We start from the raw sequence: 24,964 nt of genomic DNA, 5'->3' as shown, positions 1-24,964 counted from the left end.
CTCATATACACCCGCACGCGCACAACGTAACGGAATAGATTGATTCGAAGATAACAGGAATTATAATCGTTAAACGATCGTCAAAGTTTCCGCTCGAACAATAAAAGTTCGAAATCCGCTCCATTGGCTGAGATTGCTAGTTAAAGGGAAGCTCTTGGCACTAGGAAATGGGGGAAGGGTCGTCACGTATAAGGACGCCTATGGTCGTTTGCGAAACTGGAAGCCCAGTTATCGAAGTCATTAAATAGCCGGTGGGGTAAGTTTTATTGCGGCCGATAATTCTTTGCGCCGCGTCCCGTAGTGCGGAATTGAGGGCGCGTTGCGGTTTATGGTGTTGAGTATGCGGTTCCTTTCTCTTCGCTCTTCTGCCTGCGGTTCTCCTTTTCGAACTTTAAGCTCTTCCAACGTGCCAAGCTCTATAAATCGCGGCTGTTCTTAACCGGGCGATATCGTGGAAACTGCATCGGGAATTTATAGTGATCTTAATTGAGAAATTTGTTAATCTAATTCCTTTCGCCATTGACTCTCATTTCAGCTTTTTCTTCCAACATATATATTACAATTGTTCGATCTATCCGTTTCGCTTCTATTTTTTCTCCCTTTTACTTTTAATTAAGTCGTATTCTTCATTATTCGATTAGTCGTCGACGTTTTGTCTACTGGACTATTTAGAAACAGTCTACAGTTTAGGGAAGAATTTTCTACATTAGTAATTTGTTAATCCAGGTTGACACTAATTCCTGAATGTTGTTATTAGTAGAAGTTTCAGAAATGACACCAACAAACGGTTAGATAAACATATATATTACTAGCTGTGCCCCGCGGTTTCACCCGCATATTCTTAATCTATAAAATCCCTTCTCACCCCTTCAGGGGTTGAATTTTTTTAAATGCCGAAACAGGTGTTTGATTAATTCTATCAAAGAGCATTAAGACCAAGTTTCAGGCAAATCCGACTACAAATAAGATATTCCTCATACAAACGTTGCAACTCCTTTTTACCCCTCTTAGGGGTTGAATTTCGAAATATCCTTTCTAATTCCTTGTATAATCAAGGAAACCTCCGTGCAAAATGTCAGCTTTCTAAGTTCAAGGATTTAGCCTGGACGTTAATTGTAATCAGTCAGGGCTTCATTCTTATATACAGTCAGTGTAAGAAGTACTCGTACAGCAACCAATTTAAAATAAAATTAATAAGAAAAGAAATAAGAAGCTAACATTAAACGTTAATTTAAAACTTTAATTTACGCAAATTCTACTCTAAAAATATGTAGGAATGTTGGTCAATGATTTCTTCCCCTAAAATTGATTAATAAATCAAATACAAGAAGTATTATTTTGAATTGGTTTCTGTACGAATACTTATTACACTGACTGTATATAGATATCATAAAACATATCAAACGTATTATATCATATTCACCAATAAACCGATCACGAATCTTTGCTACTACAAGTTTATTAACGACAATATCCTTAAGAAGCCTGTTAACGATAAATATTTCGTCGATATTTGATGTACGTATGGCAGGGTCGCAACGACCGAACGAGTCCTTAAGAAAAACCATGTAAATATTTCTCCACGGGCGGTCGACCGCGAGAGCTTATCAGTCACGTAGGTACCAAGTTTTGCGAGTTCGTTTGTTTATTACAAGCCCAGCTGTGTCGATTTCCAGGAAACTCTGCCTGTAGAACACATGCTTTTCTGAAAGATCTGGCCAGTAAGTGGGGATGTCATTGCCTTTTGGTAAGGGACTGCGAGACGGCACGGCACTTATCCCGGGACCTTCGAGCAAGCAAGAGTAATCATTTAACGCTGAACATCGGACCGATTTCTGACGAGTTGAGCACTTGTTCAAGATTAATATGGCAGTCGAGGTATTCATATAAATCGAGATTACTTTAGTACATCAGTGTGAAAACGTTTTCGAGGCTCTAACGAAATGTGACATTTTTTAGTCCTCCGCGCTGGATACCTGATCTATGGAATTGCTGTTCCGTCCAAAGGAGCGATCCTGTCGACGAAACGAGCGATTCAGAGACGACTTCAACGATCGAGGTCCAGTCAACGGCAGCCAGTGATCCAAGGCCAACTCCTACACACCAGATCCAGCCAAAGGTAGGCTCGATTTTACAAACTGTTAATAGATCGTTGTTATCTACAGTGGGTGTAGAAAGTATTCGTACACCGATCAATTTCCAAAAAAATATGTAAAATTGTAATTTATTAAGTTATTTTCGATAAACAATGACATTCTACATATTCTCGGAAATCTCTAGAATAGATAGATTACAAAAAGAAATAGCTATTTATGTAAGTTGAGAAATTAACAAGAAAAAAAAAATTAATCGATAGAAACGTTGAAGCAATAAATATTCGCACATATGTTTAATTTTTAAAACTTGATTTAAGAAAAAAGAAATTTATATTAATTTACAAGTATATAATACTTCCTTCATGGGATTTCCTATTGATTTTATAATTATTGTAACTCTTCTAAGCATTAAATTAACTAAATTATTAGTTATTCGAAGTGGAATCTTCTTCAATTCCTCTATTACAGCCATTTTTAAAAGTACTTTACTGAAAATTTGATGTTTTCTAATTCGTACGGAGCAATAAACTAAAATATGTTTACGTTACAAATTCTACTGTAAATGGTTCGTCATAAGAATCGTACAAATACTTATTGCTTCTATACTTTTACCCACTTTTCGCATTTTTTTTGTTAATTTCACAAATTATATTAACTAGTAAATGTTGTTTGGACTATATCTATCTTCGAGACTTCCGAGAATATGTAAAATATCATTGATTATACAAAAAGAAGTTAAGAAACTACAATTTTACACAAAAGTTTTTTGGGAAATTGATCGGTGTACGAATACATTCTACACCCACTGTACATTTCCGATTCTCTTGATTGTCTGGTTGACACTAAACCTATCGAGGATTCGTTTGTATCTATTTCGACCGTAATCGAATCCATGACTAATTTTAAAGACACTTTTTTCAATTGAATGCAAAAATATTTCACGTGGTACTAAATAGAATAATACATGAAACAATTGTATATAGTTTATATTTTCTATATGAGGGCTATGTACAAAAGTTTGGAAACAGTCATTTGACTGGTCGTGGTAGGTTTAGTATTCATTTTCGCTTCGATTACAATGGCAACGTATCTAATCAAACTACACTTTGCATCCTCGAATTGTGTATTAATGTTAGTAATTGTAAGGTTTAGATAACGGTTTCTTGTAATTGATTGGCAAGATATGGCCCTTTATTCGAAACTAGCATTACTCACTTTTCCCAAAAAATTATTTAAAATTCCTTTTATAAAATTATACTGATAAATGAATATTACAGAAAATAGAAGTATCCTTAAAAGAATTATCATTTTAAATTAAAAACTCTCAAATTTGGGTCTTCATATAACTACACTGTCTAAATTACCAATGAAAATTCAATAACCCTTTCGTGAACTGCAAAAATTTAATGAAATAAAAACAGCCAATCAATTGCATAACTTATTTAATGCTTCCATATAACTAAAACTTATTTAAATAATAATTATTAATACCCATTTAATCTCCCTGATAAAATCAATGAAACAAAAATTCGATTCTAATCAATCATAATAAAGAATATTCGTTAAAATTGTATGTTATGAAAAATCTGGCACTTAAAATCGACTTTAAATAAATATAACTTCTAAGCTAAACGTGATAGAGAATTGCGTTTTGCAGCATCGAATAAAAATACGGTCAAATCGCGATACCATGGAAAGCGTAATCTCCCCAGAAATCGTAATAAAGTTAATCATAACATTAATTACGATTTAATAGTTATATTCTTGTCGGTTTTCGTTTCTTCTGTCGTAAGTGAACAGGGATTACGGTATAGTTAACGTTATCAGCAAACTAGTCGCGAGAGTTCGAGTTACTTTGTAATCGCTAATGACACACCGACTTGCCATATTGCATTAAAATGTGCATGTAACCACACTGTAAGCGGTTTACAATCCGTAGAGCGGTGCGGTCCATATTTAGTCAGTACATACCTACACAGCACCGTATGACTAGGGCCTAATAAAGTCGAAACTGTAAGAGGATCATCGTCCGACCACGAGAGGGGTAACCTAAGCGTGCGTAATATCCCACCAGATTGAACAAAACATTACCATCTACACGCTGAGTTTATTCATGTGGTCTTCACGAACAGTTTCTAACGTTGCGAACCACATTTATCGACGAAGTTGTAGGTACAACGACGGTGGAAGTTATTATATTCGTCACAATTTTTGTTAACCTCTCGAGGGACGTCGACGCGTATGTGTACATTTGCTTTTACATTAAAATTACGTTTTAATTTTATTTAAAAATTTTTATTTTATTTAAAAATTGAAACGTTACCTACGATTACCTTATAGAATTAAAACATATACTATATTAAAGTAAGACAACAATTTAATATGTTAACAACGAATTACACATAAAAATTGCTTTGGTTTGTTTATTCTCAATTAGAGCAAAAAAGAAATCCATTTAAAATTCGTCCCTCTAGAGGTTAACTGTCAAATATTTCAAATATTTGATATGTATGTAATACTTCAAATGCTTCAATAATAATTTCTATTACGCCTAAATACCATATTTATCACTGAACATTTTTTGCACCACTTAAGCAAGAAGGATTAATAAATCCACGAAGCTTGTACGTTGTGTGAATATAATTATTTTAGGAATTTCGAACAGACATAGATTGTATCGAAATATATAAAAGAAAAAAATAAGTTTTGAATTTCTAAATAGTGTAAATCTTAAATACATTGGCAATTTCTCCTTTTTCCATAATGTTACTAGTAGTTCTTCTTGCACAATTTTGTTCTCGCCTATATGCTTCACGATATAGTTTATTTAGTGACAAATTATTTAGATTAATTAGCCCTTTGCGCTCGAGGCATTTTTCTATAGAATCATGTCCAGTCCATTTTTATAATAAATTTTTGTAAAACCAAAAACTCTACTTCGAAAAGAAATATCTACGAACATTCGTGACGCAATTTATTATTATTTCAATTAATAATTACCTGTATTCTGAAATAAGAAAAATTGATATTGTACGTTTAAAAAAATCACTTTTAAATTACATATGCTGCCCTAGAGTCGCCACACGAGCGTAAAGGGTTAATAGCATAGGATTAAAAGATTTCACAAAGGAATTAATTTCGTTCTTTTGGACTATGGGTGTTAAAAAAAAAAAAAACAAGAAACAGATAGATAATTCATGCAAATAAAAACGTCAAGTACACGTGACGAATACAAATAAATTCGCGAAGAATCAGTTATCACCGAGTCACCGACACGACGTTCTCATATTTATCAGCGAAAACGTCAACAATTAATAGGGTAAGGTAGAAAAAGCAGGGCGAAGCTCATTTTTACGAGCAAGCCAGACGTAGATACGTCACTCTTTAAATGCTTTATCGTCTGCGGTAGCACGTGATTTCCCGAACGTCACGCGACGGATGCAATGCACGCGAAGCTCTTTTAACGGTTGATGAATGAGCGAAACGTAAGGGAAACAGTGCCTCGTATTGCATTAAATTCTTCAACAGCGATTCCCGTTGTTCAGTTCATCGTTCCAAAGTTTCATCGCGATATTTATTTATCAAGCTGCGAGAACTTGCCCGATAGCCGTGTATTAATCGTCCCTTTTAAAGTTTCTAAACGTTCGATCACTTCTCAACTCGAACGATCATTCCATTCCTCGTTGCGTGGCAGTAAATTCGAAACAGTTAAAAGGGAATAATGTTCCCTCGACAACTATCTCGACTTCTACCTCGATAACAAACGCGCCTCTACTTGTTGTTCCGTGTTTTGTCCAGTAATTGGCAAAGCAGAAAACGGTAGCATAAATAATCGAGCATCAGGGTATTTATAGCTGAAACTATTGCCATTAGCAAAGTTTTCGATACTGCGATTAGTTGGTCGATTAATGCTCTTCTTATTTGCACAGACTCGGCGTTAAATAGACTCTTCTTAACTCTTTCAGTGCTGTGAAATTTGGGAGCGTATGTGTCAGAATTTCCGTTTAAATAAAAGTCGAGATTGTTAGCACTTTAAGCAAGAGTAGCAAATAACTATTGTATTTTTGTGGAAAGGAAACCTAATTTTATGAGAAGAGGGGATCTAATGCTTCGAGGATTCTTAATTCTTTTTGTAGCTTCTGGAGTTACTATTGAACGCTTTTTACTTCTTCTTTTCCTTCTGGCCCTGAGCCAGCTTGCATTATCCTTTTTAATGAGGAAAGGGGAATTAGTGATTTGAGTACCAAAGTGAGTAATTTGTTGCTTTTTGCAAGAATGATCAAGCTTTTTGGGTTACTCTCGAATGCCTTTTTTTTTCTTCTTCTTTTCCCTTTTGGCTTTTCCACGGAGTTTACAATATTTGTTTGCTGGATATTCAAGTGCAAAGGGGATGGGGAGGTCGGATATCTATTCGACGTAGCCACGAACTTCTCTCAAGGGTGTACGTACGCCTCTTGCGCATAACGGGGCACGCTTAATCCCTTAGGACGACTCAATTTCGTTGTGCCACGAACCGCGGGTAAACCCCTTCGATATAGCACGGAAAAGAGGGGTAAACCCTTGGATTCCATATAGGATGGAAGGATTCGTCCTGAAAATATCGGGAAAAGCAGTATCTACGATCTATTGTTTCGACGTAAAAAGGTCGTAGTGCGCGCTGAACAATGCGGACAAACCGATCCCCTGCCCGCGGCTTATCTCTTTCGGTTTTCGGTGTGCTTTTCACGAAGGTAAGCTCCGCCAATAAGCTCGACCAGTCCAATATATCGACGTTGAATTTCACTCTGTTTGTTGAGAAATAAAGCGCGAATAATACCTTTGTTGCAACTCTACGTAGCTCGCGGACATGGCGTGAATTCTTCCAAGCTTTCAGAAAACAACGATCAAATTTTGGTGTGTGCAAGAACCGGATAGGTTCAATGGAAAATCAATAATTTTTGTTCGTATCCACACACGAGGCATGTGAAATCTCCGCATGCGATTCCATCCATTATTTTATTCGGTGTAGGAATTAATTCTGTGCTGTTCTTAACACTTTATTTACCGGGAGCCTATTTATAGGCTTTTTAATTGCAGTATTTAGCTATTCGAATTTATTTACCGTGTTGATGGCTGTCTACTTACGATGTTCAGTGTTTGGAAACAGGCTTCGATTTCAATGTACCTAGTAACAGCATGGAGAAATTATTGTCAGCCTAGATTGGCATATGCTACTGTAGAGAATTCTTTTTTGAATTAAAGACTGTTTCTAAATAGCCCGGTAGATAAAGTGTTAAGAAAACCTACCATTTAATTATGAAGATAAATTGTACGAGTTTTAATTTTCCTTTAGCCACACATTCTAAATCAACGCATGTAGTTGTAAAACCAAATGTCGTTAAATGAAGTAATATGTGTGTTTTCAAAGGAATGATACGTCATAACATTTTGTACAAGGCTCGCGCGAACGATTCCGTTTCAATTTTGGACGGATCACGGACAATCGAATTTCCTATTACAAAGTTGTAGCGTAAATCCCCTCGCCAGATATTCGGGAATGCTTATATCAATTCCATAAACGACAAACTTACGGTCGTGATAAGCTTATGTGTACCATAGAGATCTTATCGAGAATGTGACGCATATGCTATTATGAAATATGTAGGTGACACGCAAAGTGGTTGTGAAATGCATCGCTTAAAACAATCGTTAGATCGAAACGTAACGGCACGAAGCAAACGTGCAAAATTGAATGAAACACTTTCACTTAAATTTACTTTCTCTGCTTTTACCTATAGATATATTTATTTGCATAATGATCCATGGTCTAGTTATAATATTAAGTTGTCCCAAAAGTTTCTTTCGTAATTTGCACTCAATTATTTTGTGCGGTAGTGTTTATAACATAAATACACAATCTAACTTCTTAGATGTTGATGTTGTTACAGTATGGAGCAAAATGAATCGTACACAATTCAATAATGTAACATTAGACATAAAATATTGTGTATGTATTACTTATTAATAAAACGAAAGAAACTTTTCGGACAACCTAATACATAAGTGAATAAGTAATCAACTCGTTAACGCAAATACATGTTTATTGCAAAAGTATTCTGAAATTCTCGTGTATTTTGCAAATTTGATCTTTTTCCATCCGTGAGTTCATTTATATTTCGGAAATCTCCACGCAAAGTATCGCCGAATATTCATAGACACCGTGTATATAAATATTGACAATTAAATCCACCATGTATGCTCATCGAATACACGTTGCGTTTAACAATTATCACGTTGATAATTGTATAAATTATTTTTAATGGTTACTCCGCTTCTGACAGCAGGATGTAATTATTTGTCATCAACCGAGTACCAGGCTGTTATGCAATATGCATGCGATTGACGCGTTGCATTGACATTATCTCGTTACAAGAGACGATAATTATACGAGAATAATGAGATTAAAAGCGACAGGAAATGTTCTGTGTCAAATCATGTTTGTGCGCGCGTGCTACCCGCTAATTTAAATAATACGTTGAACGTGAAATGTGTGCGCGCGCCGTTACGTAATCGTAAGCAGTGCGACTATTCGTCGACTTTTCTCTGCGAAAAGTAACGAGTTTTTATTCCAAGCATATGTCACAAAAAAAATGTATCGGATGCAGTTGTTTTACTTTTATTGCTCGGAGCATGGTTCGATTATGGATTAATAAAAAATAACACTTTACGATAAGTTAAAGAAAACTGTTTCTTTTTTTTTTTCTTTTTTTTTTTGAAGGTTCAAGAATAGAATACTAAAATACAAAGGTGAAATGTATCATTGATTTTCCAAAAGGCACCCTTTCCCCGAGTACACTTGCACGTTTCGCGCATTTTCTCAATCCATTTCTCGCTATCGCGTTTCGACCGACGAAACCTGTCCTGTCCGCTACGCGAAAACATCGTCGCCATTGTACAGTTAGAAATGTGCTGAACGAATCTACCTTGTTAGGGTAATGAAGTCGTGTTTCCCAGTTTTTCGGTAAAACTGTGATTCGAATTCTCGATTCCAATGACCGAGCACCAGGGAATGGATAGAACGGAGGATAGCGAGCAGGGAAAGGGTTGCACCTGTGTTCTGAAAGTTTTACAAGCCCCAGGCATGAGGGAAAAACGAAGCAGAAAAATGGTTCTCGTTCCGCTCGCAACAGCCTGATAATTCGATTGTTCGCTGCCTAGCCGGTGCTCGGTTCCTTGCGCTTCATCGAGCCGATCTGCGTGTGTGTTTTCCGATTCCCTTTGCTCATGAAGCCACATTAATTATTCCCGTACTACTTTAACGTGCATAGCTACACGGAAGGGAGCACCGTGCTCGTTAGTATGTCATATCGTCCAGAGAAACGAACAGTCCGTCTCTGGTTAGCTCGCCGTATTCTTTCCCCTTTCCTCGCTTTCCAATTTGTCGTTAATATTATATCGCGTTCTTCTTTTTGGTGGCTAAAATCGCCCGAAAAAAAGCCATTTACGTAGACTTCTCGTTAAGAGTTCTTTTATTTTTAAATAAAATCCTATTAGCAGACCGATACGAAGGCGAAAAATTATTTCACCGAATAAGTAAAATACGCGTTTCAATGTCAGTTAGATAATTAACCATTTAGGATCTGGCGTCCACAATTGAGGAGACAAGTAGAAGTGATACCTTACCGACACTATCGTTTAGGGCGAATGTTCTTATTTGTGTACATGAAGAAAGATCAGTTTTCCGCGAAAACCATTATCTATAGATACAAACAAAGAAATTAAATTTAAGTGAAAGCATTTCATTCAATTTTCCACGTTTGCTTCGTGCCGTTACGTTTCGACATAACGATTGTTTTAAGCAATCCATTTCACAAACATATTTCATAATAGCATATGCGTCACTATTAGGATTTGTTTTTCTTTCCATACTAATTTTCGTCCAAGTTAAATTTTTCGTTCGTTCAACATGAAATATTTCATTTCATAATTCGATTAAGGATGGACTAAAGAAGATATAATTCAAATAAGGATGGACTAAAGAAGATATAATTCAAATAAGGATGGACTAAAGAAGATATAATTCAAATAAGGATGGACTAAAGAAGATATAATTCAAATAAGGGAAAAAATAGATGCAGGAGTAGGAACATTTGACAGGTAATCTTTGTTCGCCAACGTCTATTCGAAGTTCTTTAAGTTACCGTGGAAATATTGAGCCCATTATTATGAAACGGTGGGCTGCGTCCGTGTAAAATGCTTTTACGGGAATGAAAGCAAGTCGTTGAACGTAACGAACGAACATCCAAGCCAGTCGGAGATTAATTAACCTGTCGTTCGAGAATGGAAAGATTACAGGTCAGATTCAAAACGTTCGTACGCTTTGATAATGGTTAGGTTTCTCCTCTGCAGAGCGCTATGTTCGATAGTTACTGTTGGTAGAAGTAATGTTTGGCTTGAAGTCAACCGCCCGTCAAGTTCCCGACATCTGTAAACAAATATTTTAATATAAAATTGTTATTTACTCGATTACAAACTATTACAATATTAGTTGGATTTGCTGGACTCGTTAACCCGCTGAACCTGCTAGATTTTTAGCATTAAAACATCCATTTTTGTGATCTAGGCATGAAAATCTATTAAATGGTATAAAAAAGACAATGATTTTTAGTGCCCCGAAGTAACGTTCAGTCCTCTATTAGAATTTTATTTAATATTTGAAGAGAAGCAGAACGATATAATATCGAAGAACAGTTTGAAATTAACCTACGAAGCAATGAACGAATGTAAATCGATTCCTTCTGGAGAACCTATCATGCCGTGGAAATTAGAATTGGAATTTAGCGACACTATGTGTTGTAAATTATATAGCCAGCTATCCTTTAATGTAAGTTAGTACGATACAATTATTTTTCTATCAACATTAAACACATTGTTCATTAAATGTACAGATCGTGTATAATTCATTCTAAAATCGTCCATGTTCAACCACATTCTGTCATTCATAAAATTTGGAAAGATTTGGTAGATTTGGAAAAATCGAAAATTTAAGATTACAGTCCCGTAATTTTGATAATATACTTTTAATACTTGCTCACCCTGATTCACACTATAACCACATTCGTAATGTATACAACAAAATGATTTTTCATTGGTCTGGGCTACCAGTGAACATTCAAATAAATCTGTATCCGATAGATAGTGGATTCCATTTCCATTTTAGAATATTTCGTTTACGATTTAATCAATCTCGCGCATAGGAAGAAAACGATGATCCTACCGCCCCACCTACATCACCCGTAAAGGGTTTCAGATATGCTCCCTTACTCGAGTCTCGGAAACTTCAAGCTTACGAATCCACGAAAGATGTTTCGGACGATTTATTTCCCCTGTGCCAACATTTTGGTGACCAAGCATTAAATTCTGAGGGTTCGAATTTTCCCGGAGGATGTCTTGATAATGCAAATAAGACGGTACGTAGTAACGTGGTGTTGTAACAGGGTGAGGCATTTACAGGCCACCTGAATAATTCGCTTACTTCTAGCGATAGGAAAATACAGTGGGTGTAGAAAGTATTCGTGGACCGATCAGTTTCTAAAAAAGCTATGTAAAATTGTAGTTTATTAAGTTCTTTTTTGTAAGCAATGATAGTCTACATATTCTTGGAAGTCTATAGAATAGATACAGTACAAAAAAAATTAATTATTTACATAAGTTGGGAAATTAACAAGAAAAAACAATAAATCGATACAAATATAGAAACACGAAGTATTTATACGATTGTTAAATTTTTAAAACTTCCTGAAAAAAAAATGAAATTTACATTAATTTATGAATAATTAATACTTTGTGGGATTTCCTTTTGATTTTATAATCGCTGCAACTCTTCTAGGCAGTAGGTAAATTAAGTAAATGTCGATGTTATTCGGGGTGAGATCTCCTTCCATTCCTCTATTAGAGCATTTTTTAAGACTTCTTAACTGGAAATTTGATGTTTTCTAATTCGCACGAAGCAATAAACTGATGTGTTTATGTTACTAACTCTACTGTAAATGGTTCGTCGTAAGAATCGTACGAATAATTATTGCTTCTATATTTCTGTCGATTTTTCGTATTTTCTTGTTAATTTCGCAAATTATTTAATCTAGTAATTGCTGTTTGGACTATATCTATTCTAGAGATTCCCGAGAATATATAGAATATCATTGATTATAAAAACAAGAAGTTAATGAACTACAATTTCACACATAAATCTTTTGGAAAATTAATCGGTGTACGAATACATCCTACACCCACTGTAAGTGTGTCGAACAAAAATTTGTATCATTCTGCATACATTAGTTAGCAGTTTCTTTCTTCCCAGAAAAAAAAGTCGAAAGTTTCACAAGATTTATCTATGGATCATCCAGCTAAAAAAACAGAGATGTATATCTGGAAATCAGAAAAATCTGTCGATCCTGTTTCACGTAAATTCTGCAAAGAAGGCGATCTTCGAAACACAGCTAAAGAACTTTTGCGAAATTGTACATCGTACAGAAATAAAGATGAGTGCGCTGGATTACAAACAAGTCTATGTGTACTGTACAAACCATCCAAAGAAATCTCCAAGTATACCTTAAAGAAAATGGATAAAGCTCGATCAATTACTAAAAAGACCATTTCCTGCGACGAGGATGAAGGTATCTTGTCCAAGCTACGAGAACACGCGTTATTGGCAAATCGATCATCGAACAACAGTCCGATTGCAAGTAGTTCTCTGTCTCAAAATAAACAAACAATCTACACAAGAGACTGTTCTGAAAGGCGTACCTTTCTCAGAAGAGAAAACGTTTTGAAGAATAATAACCGCGCCGTACCTTTCTTTAATCCTAAACAAGTTTTCAATTTCACTACAAAATTAAGAGATGATCCACACCTGTATGAATCTCGTCTGGCAATTGTCTCGTGAAATAAACATTTGGATCGTCTTGTAGTAATCTTCATGTGCTATTAAAATGACTCAAACATCTTCAGCTTCCAAACACTAAAGAACGGTAAACTAAAAGATTAAAAGAATCCATAAACTTTGTCAGAAAAGTCTACAGCATTCTCAATTGCTCAAATACGTATTTTTATTAGAACTTTAATCATGTGAACAATGTTACGGTAGAAAAAGTAACTACGCATGTTAAAATAAAATAGTAATGGATCGATAAATCCACGAACCCTGCCAAGGTTAAAAGAGAAGTCTTACTTTGCAGTAATCTAGGACCAAGGCTGAAAACATGTTGCATAATTATCAGAGTAAACGACGGGTTGTTCACCAGCTAAATACAAGCACCGTCTCGGCATAATCTCTCGCCAAACTTCCACAGAATTGATTGTGGTAAGCGGAGATTTTCACAAAATTCGCTTTAATGAGCAGGCATGTCTGGAACATAAAATTCAAGGTGGGCTTTGCGGGTAGTTCTTGATTGAATAGTAAACTGAGACTCATCAGCTTCTATTAGAGAACACACAATAATCCCCCAGATGCAGCTGCCAGCGTTTATGTATATTTTGATCATTATCTTCATAGCGATACTATGGGCGTCTAATTACTACGCAGAGATGAGCGTCAGTTATAACGAGGCTATAACGTTCTGTAGTACAACCGGATTGGATTGTATCGCGCAGACACTCAAATTAAATATGTGTAGTAGTCGGTTTCGTTCATACGTAGAAACGAGCTCCTTTGTTTTATGTTCCAATTAAAAGGAAACGTTTATTTTTATATGCATTCCGATATTTTACTGTAAGAATACGAAAGTATTCTTCACGTTCGAATGATGACTGAAATATTTGGAAGGTTCATTTCGTAACATGTTTTACCAGCATTGGATCTAGCCTTCTCAAGGATCAAATGACGCACTGATCGAACATCTTATTTCAACATTAATGATTGGTGTTGAATAAACAAATGCTTTTGAGCGACCTTAAAAATTAATATCCAACGAGTTTAAATCTGAGGAACGAGCAGACCATGTAATAGGTCCTGCAGGACCTATCCATCTTTTAGAAAATCGTTCGTTCGCGAACTGTCTGGCTACTTGGCAGAAATGGGACGGTGCACCGTCATGCATAAATCACACGTGACGTACAACATCTAATGGAACTTCTTTCAATAATTCATGCAATTTATTACCTATTCCGACGATCGACATAAGATTGACCTGTTAACCTCCGATTAAACGAAACAAGGAGTCGAACATTATTTAGAAACATTTTAATTGAACGTCACTCGTTTTAGTAGTTCTAAAAAGGATTTTTCAGAACGAGCTTTGAAATTGGCTCTATAAAAATTAATTTAGTACACTTTTCTCGAGAAAATCGAAAATGTTCTCTCGGCGTCATTCATTCTTGACGAAGAAATATCGATATTCGCGTGGTATGCCGTTTTCCGTCGCAGTTGGAAGTGAGAAAATGGAGGGCGTGCAATGGAATGTAAATGAGGTCACACTGAGGTGAGCGGGAACGTAACAGGAGGTGACTAAGTAAAAGCGTTATAGATTGATTGATCTTCATTCCTGCTGATAAAATCATTGAATTGATACTCTCGAGCGTGATTTATCTCTTTTTTTCTTCAAGTGTAACCGTTGGGCATGGAATTAATCTTGTATCGCGAACTATTTTCGCGAGTACTACCGTCCAATGTTTTCCGGGTTTGCAAATAGGAGTTCTGGAGTGTCTTCTATTCTAGTAATGTATAATGGAAACGTATTGATCGGGGAAATATAGGTTTCCTAAATGAAACTTTTAAATTAATAATTACGATTAAAACAACATCAGTGATAGTTTCGTTCAGTTTTGTTCATATTGCTTTGGGATAGTTGACTGTAAATTTAAAATTTGAATCGCTTTGTTGTTTTATCTAATACAGTGGACTTTAAAGATGAAATTAAATTAAGGGGGTATTATCGTCTAGAAGTTTGTTTTTTCAGTCATTTTTACGAATTAATTTTGCGAAAACTATCAAACCTACATTACCAGGGTTTTTTTATGCATAATAAAACACGTTTCAACTAACAACACAAATTTTTATGAAATACTTCATTGAAATCTGTACAAGTTATGCGCTGTTATGCAGGTTGTGGCGTGAGACGCTCGTTCAATCGGGCGTACAGGCTGTGGCGGTTCTAGTCGTCTGAGACAGAAAAATAAATTTTTTTTTTAATCTATATGAATGTAGTTGTCGTCTGAACTAGAATTAAGTATGTACTAAATTTTTTATTGGAATCGCAGCTGTTTGAAAATTAAGGTTTAATTTTCCCGGAAATTGTCAACTAAAATATGAGAGCAGGGCTAAAATATTCAAGCTATCGGTATAATTCTAGTTCAGACCATGATGATGGTGCCCTCGAAATGTGTGTAAAACCAGAAATCAGTCGGTCCACTAGTTTTTGAGAAAAACGTGCGCCCGACTTGAATTATGTCGTTTCGAAAATACGCGTTTAAAGTTTGCTATACATTTAGCACTAATACTGGTGAACAGCTTTTAAGCCTCTGTAACTATAAGAGCTCTACGAATTTCAAATTAATATTTTAGAGGCGCTTTCTCAAAACCCCAAATGTTAAGAAAATGCAAGAAAAAGATGGAATTTTTGAAGTTTCTAGACGATAATAGCCCCTTAAACTACATATCCAGTACTCGAATGACTATCAAGAAAACTTGAAGTAACGTACTCGATCGTAGCCATAGTAAGTAGGCAATGAATTTACTTTTAGCGTACGACAAATAATAACTTGTGATTTGAAACTTGTCAATTTTATTACTTTAGACTATTATTTCATAGAAGTATTACACTAGTCAGTCTTAGAATTGATCTACAATTACAAAATAGTAATTATAGATAAATTTTATAATTAAATGATTAGTGGAACTTATTGCGTAAAGATAAGAATATAGTTCTCCGATTTAGAAGGATGATTCGGTTTTATATTAATCTTGAGTTTCTTATAACGCGGTACGAATTTAAAAGGATTTACTGTGCCCGATACTTGTAGCGGAATCTGTAAAATTTTCTGAGAACTAAGAAGGCAATTAACCAAATATTTGTCTACAATCGATAAGCGTGTTTAGATTACTTTTTTCAATTTGAATTAATTTTTTAAATAATTAAATTAGAAATGTTGTATTACAAAATACTATTTAAAATTTGTATAACCCGTCTTATGCTTCTGACTACAGTACTTCATTATGAAAACGCTAGATACTATTAGAAACTCTCATGGTTAATCGTCGGGTAATATGTCAGCTGTTGATAAAATAAGTAAAATATATATTTTATAACTGATACAATCAAATATCACTAGCCGTAGCATGCAATGAATTTCTATATCATCATAAATAGGTATAGAGTAGCAATAAACTTCAGCTTACGAAAGTGATGACAAGTGTACTGAAATACCGACCATATGTCATACCTATAGAAGGTAAAGAAATTTGTGTCGAAATTTCTTTTTCCCTATTTTTGTAATAACAATTTTTTGTTGTCTTACTCGCAATTTGCGCTTATTCTAATTTGGAAAATAAGGGGAAAATCTTGGTTCTGTTATACGATATCGTATTGCTTTATTTGAAATTTGTTATTCACAGATGAAAAAAGAATGTCTCACACAAACAATCAAAATCAATACGGGTACAGTTTGTATAATTGTTTATTGACTGTCGACGAAATCTGAGGTTTGATTTACAAAAAGTTCAATCGAGGTTTACAATAAGTTTCGTCCGATTAACGTCAGAATATAAAATTGTATTTGAAAACCAATAAACGTCGTAATCGGTATTTCAATATTCTATGCGATAATTTCAATTTTACCCTACGTATATATTTATATATGTACATGTATGTACATATACATATACATATACATATACGCATATATCAACATCGATCTAAACGCGAAGACCATACAATGAATTGTATTTATCTTCTGAGACTTGGAGAAATTCTCTTCAAACCTACGTAACACATCAATATCGCGCATTAACCGTATATTCACATTTAATGTATTTCGAAGGTAAAATAACAATAAATTGACCTTTGTTTTCTTCGTCGGATTATTTATCTATCAGGTCACCATTTGATACTTCAGTTGTTCGGAGAAGCTATACAAAGTTCGCGCGATCTTCAGTCGCTTAATTGCATGTATAGTAAATTTTTGTAACATTTTTAAACATTTCCCAAGCACATTGAGCGGTAAATAAATGTTCGATAGATGTATATATTATAACATTACGGAGTCTGCGTTAACAGAGTGCAGTCGAAGTATTATTACGTTAGAGACGACCGAAGACATTGTGCTGTAGCATTGTTTATAAAAATCGGGTACAAGCGAGTTACAGAATAGACTTGGGAAGTAGAAATGGGTCAATTTATTCGTGTATCACCAACTGCCATAAGATGAAAAATCTATTCTATACCTCGTCTGCGGTGTCGGTAGCACTACGAAAACAGAATATTTTTAATTTGATGTGATAAATAAACAGCACAAAGTCTACTTCAACGTATCGTCGAATAAACTTATAAAGGAAGTGCTTAAAAGAAAATGCGACGGATCAGTCTGCTCACCATCCCCAATTTAAGGGTAACTTTAGTTTCCATAACCATTAACACTACCTAATTTTATAGACTTATAATTGTCATTCATGATTTTTTTTTTTCATTTACGAATACTATTTTTATCCAGATTTACATGAAGAGAGACGACACAAAGTTTGTGCTGAATTTGTATTTTCGTTGTTTATACTTTTGCGACGATCGATTGTTCCGCTTAATTTATGTACATATAGAGATTTCAAAGTTCAACTTTTCCATAGGAATAATACATTCACAGCAAACTGGTAGCTACTTAGTAAATTGAAAACAAACATATGTTTCGTGTAAAATTTGAAACGGTTTTTATTTGGCACAGCTATTCTTGCTTTGCAACTCTGAATATCAATCATACGCGGACCGATGTAGTCGTTTTAAAGTAATAACGCTACTAGAATTTGTAAAACTTTGCAATTATTCAGTCAACCGAGCGCGTTTGATCACATCATTGTCGGCTATACACTCTTTTAATACATTTTTGTAATAAGCATACAATTTTCAGACATTGTCAAAACACGGCAAGTGTATTTTTACAATGTTGCTAAAACTTCTCATTAGGATCGGCAATTTTACGCATTGTAAATTTCTCCCAAAGTTTCGCTGGAAAATTTTATTCTCAGTGTTTTCGAGACATTTCCAGTGCGTAACATTGCGTATTTTAACATATAAATTTAACAGAAATAGATAACTATTCTTTATTTAATATATATATAATATCGCTGCGTGTAAACAAACATGTATATCATTATTACTAATAATTTAATGTTTAATCCTACATATGTACAAGAACACATCGTGACTAATTTGTGTGAAACAGCGCTCTCTCAAGAATCAGACTAAGTATTTGATTTGTCCGTGAAATTCCCTGACATTAGTACTTCCGTCAAAAAGTCATGCACATTCTCACATGTATACATCCATATGTAACCTATACATATCTATTTTTCTTTCTAAATCTATTCGAAGATTTTAATTGTTGGCAGTTTTACATGTTTGTGAAAGTACTGGTTTATATAGTTACTCAGATATTTTACTTCCATTTTATTGTACATGTAACATTTAGTTGATATTAAGTCTGCTAAATGGAAATCAAGATGTTCTACTGTATGCGCGACTAAAGAAATGTTAATTTCGTTAACATTCATATTTTTCTATTAAGTTAAAAACATTCCGATAGGGGAAGTACTCAAACTGTAACTCAAGTTTCGATAAGAAACTTAGTAGAGATGAAGATCGTCTCGCCATATTGGATCCGTCATTTTGAATGACTAAATTCTAAGTTCAGATTTTAAATCAGCGTCCCCGAAAACTACTGTGTACGAAGTTTCATAAAAATCGAATCACTTTTCGCATTTTGGTTCGCCATACTGGATCCGCCATTTTGAATTTCCAAATTTCGAACTCAGATATAGAACGGCTTCCCGCAGAAACTCCTGTATACCAAGTTTCATCCAAATACAGTCACTTTTTGCATTTTGCGCCTCCGTACTCAATTCGCCATTTTGAATTTTCAAATTTCGAACTCAGATATAGAAGAGCTCTCGCAAAAATTCCTGCATACCAAGTATCATCCAAATCCAGTCACTTTTTGCATTTTGTGCCTCCGTACTGAATTCGTCATTTTGAATTCTCTAAACCAATTGTTTTATTTGTCTAATTTGATTTGTACTAAATGACATTCGTAGACTCGAGTTACAGTTTGCGTACTTCCCTTATAAATAGCGTATAAAATTGTAGATGAAACGACGTTTATTATTGCAAATAGAAAAAATTAATCGCAATTTTAAAAAATTCCTCTATAATGATATATCCATTTTTTAAGAAAGGATTCGTTAACCACAACTATCATTTTCATAACTTTCCATGATAGACACAACGAGGCATCTCGCTAATTTATACGTACTACGGTAGCTCTTGTTTTCAATTTCGTATATAAAATTCAAGACCGCCAATTCGGTTGAAATATTCAACAGAATGCATCATTCAATTCCATAGATTCATTTCGGAGAATATTAACAAGATTCCAGGTGAGGTAGCTATAGGATCTCTTCGTCATACAATAATTATTTCAACAATTTAAACAATGTAACTGCGTATCTACATGTAATATAAAACGTCAAACAAAAAGTATTTTATACAGTTCCGTTTACTTTATCGATCCGTGATGTAATGATTTAATTTTAACAGTTATACTACATGGACGTAGGAATTGAGGTACAGGGCATAAAGTTCGCCTATAAATGTGTATATAACATTTATAGTTATTATAATTGTTTTGTAAAACTTCCTCCTTGCTCTTCATCGCACAAAACCCTCAGGAGCTACAATGTTTGATTGCAGCTACAGTACGGGTTTAGCAATCCCGAGGTACCCGAGCTATGGGGAGCCTAGCATTCCCACTCTCTAATCTTATGCCCCGTACCCTTATTATTACGTACCGTGGTGTCATGGGTTTTCTAACTTCACGCGTAAATGCATGAAACATGATAACATTTTTGCATATCAATTACTAACCCTTTCATATTCAATAGTAGCATTACAATGATTGTATTAGCATAATAACTATAAGTAATATATAACATTTACAAACGTTTAAAAATGATCAATTTATTAACAGTTTCGATCGAGTTTGTATTACTTTATCAACATTTTCAAATACTGAATTTAGTTACGGAATTTAGTAACTGATAAACAGTAAAAATAATAGTCGAGAAGATGGAAACATCTGTACCTCTAGGTAGAAAAATGTCTAAAAAGTATCCTCCTCGAAAGAATTACCATGCGTATTTTGAAACATATATGTACGTGTGTTTTCGAATATGTTCGATAACACATTCTTTGTTCTTAAGTTAAAATTTAATAAGTACGAAATATCGTAATCGACTGGCAGTTAAAGATACTTGAGAAATGTATTAGGAAAAAATTCTTCTTGTAAGAAATGTCCAGCTATGCTCACAAACATACACTTTGATTGTATATAATTTCATGTGTTAGATCGTTTCCATAAGTACTATGCATACTTTGTTGTTTATTATTGTATCGTTATTTATCATGATTTTATTGTATATTTCACAACAGGAAGTTTTATTCAACTGGCATCCACATTAGATGGATAATGAAATATTCTTAAAAGTATGATATAAACATTTTGAAATTAATTACAAACAAGTTATAAAAACTTGCAAGATTCGACTAGAAAGAATATTCACTTGATTTGTTCAACTATATCCCCTGTATTTAATTTTGATTTACAATAACCACCCTTATTTACGTTTCCTGTGTATCATGATACATGCATAGCACGTAGAAAGTGAACAAAAGTCTAATTAAGTTTAGTTCCTCGAACAAATATATTTTACAGTTTGTATATGTTGCATTGAATATTGCCTTCATTTATATAAAAAGAAGTATTTGTAGTTAAGAGTTTATCGATGTAAGATAGTGACTTTTGTTTAAAAAATTTGCAATTTCAAGCATTCGAAATGAGCTCAGTGTAACCACAGCTCAAATATCTATATTTCTCATGCCAAAAGAAATTGGGAAGACTCGCATTTTACAGTTTGAACCTACACTGTACCATTAACGATTAGTATTCTGCTACACTTTTGAGCTTTTTGTAGCTTTATACTAGCCATAAGTGTGATCACACCAAAACTACTCATACTTTTCATTTGAACGATCTTCAAACGTATTTACTACGTACGTTTTTATGTTTTTACTTTCAACCTTAATTTAAAAGTATTTTATTTTATGCAATTCCACACAAAAATATATACAAATTAGTAAAGTTGCGCAATCGTGGACGAAATACATATGATATGGACATCTTCATTGTAAAACAATACAGTTGGATACGGTACACTAATAATTTTATGGAAATTAATAATTATATTTCACTAATACGTCAATCAAATTTTAACTTTAGTCTCGAGATGACAGAAACAATTCGACCGAAATAATCTGCAATGGTGATTATTTCCGACGAGTTGTTACTTATTTCCTTTTACTGTGTCAAAAGAATATCTATTTTTTTACAATTAGTTAAAAGCGTAGAAATTTTGCCATGGATAATTATAAGAAGCTTGTGTACAGGTGGTTTATGTGTAACGTTACTTTTGATTGTATGGAAAACTTTTAAAGTAGTTGAATTACTCAACACTGTCCACCATAGGAAATATCACTTAAATGTAAACATTATTATAACATATCCTAATATACGATGCCGTTTATTTTATTTTTTTGGGAAGAGAGAGGGGTTTAGTTTCTGCTGCTGTTCACCTTCGTATGCAGGAAGGATCGTGTTAATATTTTAGTTATTATTAATTCCATCGAGAATCTAAATACTCCAAAGCCATTTTCAAATTCAATTTTCAAGAACTTTGTCGTGTGCATTTTTGCTGTAAAGGCACTAGTAAGCGAGATATCGTACACACAGTGGGTGTATAAAGTATTCGTACACCGATCAATTTCCAAAAAACTATGTAAAATTGTAATTTATTAAGTTATTTTCGATAAACAATGACATTCTACATATTCTCGGAAATCCCTAGAATAGATACATTACAAAAAAAAATAGCTATTTATGTAAGTTGAGAAATTAACAAGAAAAAAAAAATTAACCGATAGAAACGTTAAAGCAATAAATATTCGCACATTTGTTTAATTTTTAAAACTTGATTTAAGAAAAAAGAAATTTATATTAACTTACAAGTATATAATACTTCCTTCATGGGATTTCCTTTTGATTTTATAATTATTGTAACTCTTCTAAGCATTAAATTAACTAAATTATTAGTTATTCGAAGTGGAATCTTCTTCAATTCCTCTATTAGAGCCATTTTTAAAAGGACTTTATTTTGAAAATTTGATGTTTTCTAATTCGTACGGACCAATAAACTAATGTGTTTACGTTACAAACTCTACTGTAAATAGTTCGTCATAAGAATCGTACAAATACTTATTGCTTCGATACTTTTACCCACTTTTCGCATTTTTTTGTTAATTTCACAAATTATATTAACTAGTAAATATTGTTTGGACTATATCTATCTTAGAGACTTCCGAGAATATGTAAAACATCATTGATTATACAAAAAGAAGTTAAGAAACTACAATTTCACACAAATTTTTGGGAGAAATTGATCTGTGTACGAGTACATACTACACCCACTGTATTTAGTTGACGCTCCCCACAATTACTCCTTCCAGGAAGAACTTTGTGACGTCACGCAATTATATTTTAAATCAGGCTAACCTACGACTACGTATGAGTGCGCTTGCTTGTTGCCAAGTACTCGATTGCCTGGATTACGGAAACAGTACGCACCGGAATTCGAAACTTCGAAACTTATTAATACCTATCGAAGTTTTAATCACCTATGTCGAAGTCTCGGTTTGCTAACGACTTATCAATTTCCGTTGGCATGAGGAATTTGTATGTTTCGATTTGTTTCATAATTGTGGGACGTTCTGTGTCCCAGGGTGTCTCATTTTAATCTGTAAATGTGTTTCGGAAAGTGCAATGAATTAAAAAATTGTTAATAGCGAGATCAGTATCGATTTAACAAAGATAAAATCATTTACGTTTTGTTTTCTTTTTCTTAACGCAAACGCAACAATCATAATAGAACCAATAATTGATTAAACATCACCAATAATAATAGAAACCAATTACATCTTTTTTTATGGGTTATCATTTTTCTACTTCATTTCTATAATAGTAATTCCCATAAATATTTTAGAAACAATAAAATGGCAAATGTCCACATATTTTAAGTGACAGTGTGTATGAATTTTCCAATCAAATTGCAAATCGAATTTAATTGAACGCGCTCCATTATATTTCGTGTGCTTGTATTAAAAAAATATACTTATCATTTTAAAAAACGTAAATGATCTCAAAAGATCCTTAACTATTTTCATATGTCAAATTTGACGTACGTACGGTGAACTTTAATTCGATCACCCAGTAACGAATTCCTCGAAATAATACTTACTTTTAAGAGATGTATAAGAAGTAATAACATTAATTAATCTTGTTCTTCGACGCATACAGATTGTCGCATGATAACGTTAATATTATACAAATTCAGTTTCAGTTTAAATTGTATTGTAATACGAATAATATTCTTACCTGAATGGAGTAGTAAATTCTTGCCATAATCCAGAAATCAAGGCTAAGAAACTAATATTGACCAGGAGTGCCTGCAGTCCTGTCAAATTAGAATTATATTTTTGCTATTAAGTAGCTTTTTGATTCGATAGATGTTTTGATTTGCACTCTTGTAGTGAAAGTGTAGTTTGTACGTATAACTTCTTCCGTATGGCTCGATGCGAGGTTTAAATGGTTTTGATATTAAACGTGGTTGATTATGAAGAAAAGTCGGAAAATGTCGGCGAATCGCTATATACGTTGAATGTCTGATCTTCGTTGGACAATATGTTAACTTCCGTGTTATGAGACACAGCTTTGCTGAAGATGCAATTAATCGTTCCCATTCGTATCTTTCGCTCTGGATCATCCGACTTGAAACACAGTTACAAAAATTTAAATTAGAACATTTTAATCGTTACTACGTGCATTTGTTGAGTGATCATTTTGTTATTTGTATCGGTAACGAAAAACGTCAAGTGCATTTAAGAATACAGCAAAAGCTAGGAAATAAATTGATAATTTAGAACTAAGTGAACGAATCATTTATCTAATTTTGATAAATGTATCTTAATTAAATTCTATTGGGTTGTCGAGAAAGCCATGACGTACTTTTTCTTGATTTTTCAAATGTTATTTATTTATATAAAGGACAAAGATTACTCGATGATACATAGCCCGTTTTGTTCGATAACCTTTCGTTACCGTTCAGTGAGTTTCATAATTCCTCGTTTATAGAAGGACCTGTCTTTATCGGCGAAAAACTGACTAAGGTGCTGATTAACAGCCTCATCCGAATCGAACGTTATATCACGCAAAGAAGCTTGAAGAGCGCGAAACAAATGGAAGTCTTCTAATTTTTTAATTATTGCATTGATTTTGTCATCATCAACCGCGATGGGTCTCCCTAACCAAGGTGCATCGCTGAGATTAAAATCACCAGCACGGAATTTCGTGAACCATCGTTGGCACTGACGTTCTTGTAAAGCATTGTCACCGTAAACTTTACGCAACTTTTCGCAAGCTTGACTTGCGTTCTTCCCTTTATGAAAGTAAAACAATAGAAAATGGCGAAAATGCACAGTTTGATCTTCCATTTTCAATTTATCGTAAAATTTTTCAAACTC

The 24,964-nt window shown here is 34.0% G+C and overlaps 1 long non-coding RNA gene across 1 annotated transcript in view; it reads left to right on the top strand.

Annotated features, from left to right (window-relative positions):
- Nucleotides 1–1,740: 1,740 nt before the first annotated feature.
- The window catches only part of LOC128894435 (uncharacterized), a 52,968-nt gene continuing 29,744 nt past the window's right edge, over nucleotides 1,741–24,964 (top strand). Inside the window, exons 1-2 of the long non-coding RNA XR_008461544.1 lie at nucleotides 1,741–1,878; nucleotides 1,960–2,119. This is a non-coding gene — a long non-coding RNA (uncharacterized LOC128894435). The remainder of the gene's footprint in view (nucleotides 1,879–1,959; nucleotides 2,120–24,964) is intronic.

This window comes from Hylaeus anthracinus, unplaced genomic scaffold, assembly GCF_026225885.1.
Source record: "Hylaeus anthracinus isolate JK02 unplaced genomic scaffold, UHH_iyHylAnth1.0_haploid 3, whole genome shotgun sequence".
Lineage (NCBI taxonomy): Eukaryota > Metazoa > Arthropoda > Insecta > Hymenoptera > Colletidae > Hylaeus > Hylaeus anthracinus.
This window is presented reverse-complemented; position numbering and strand designations above follow the sequence as displayed.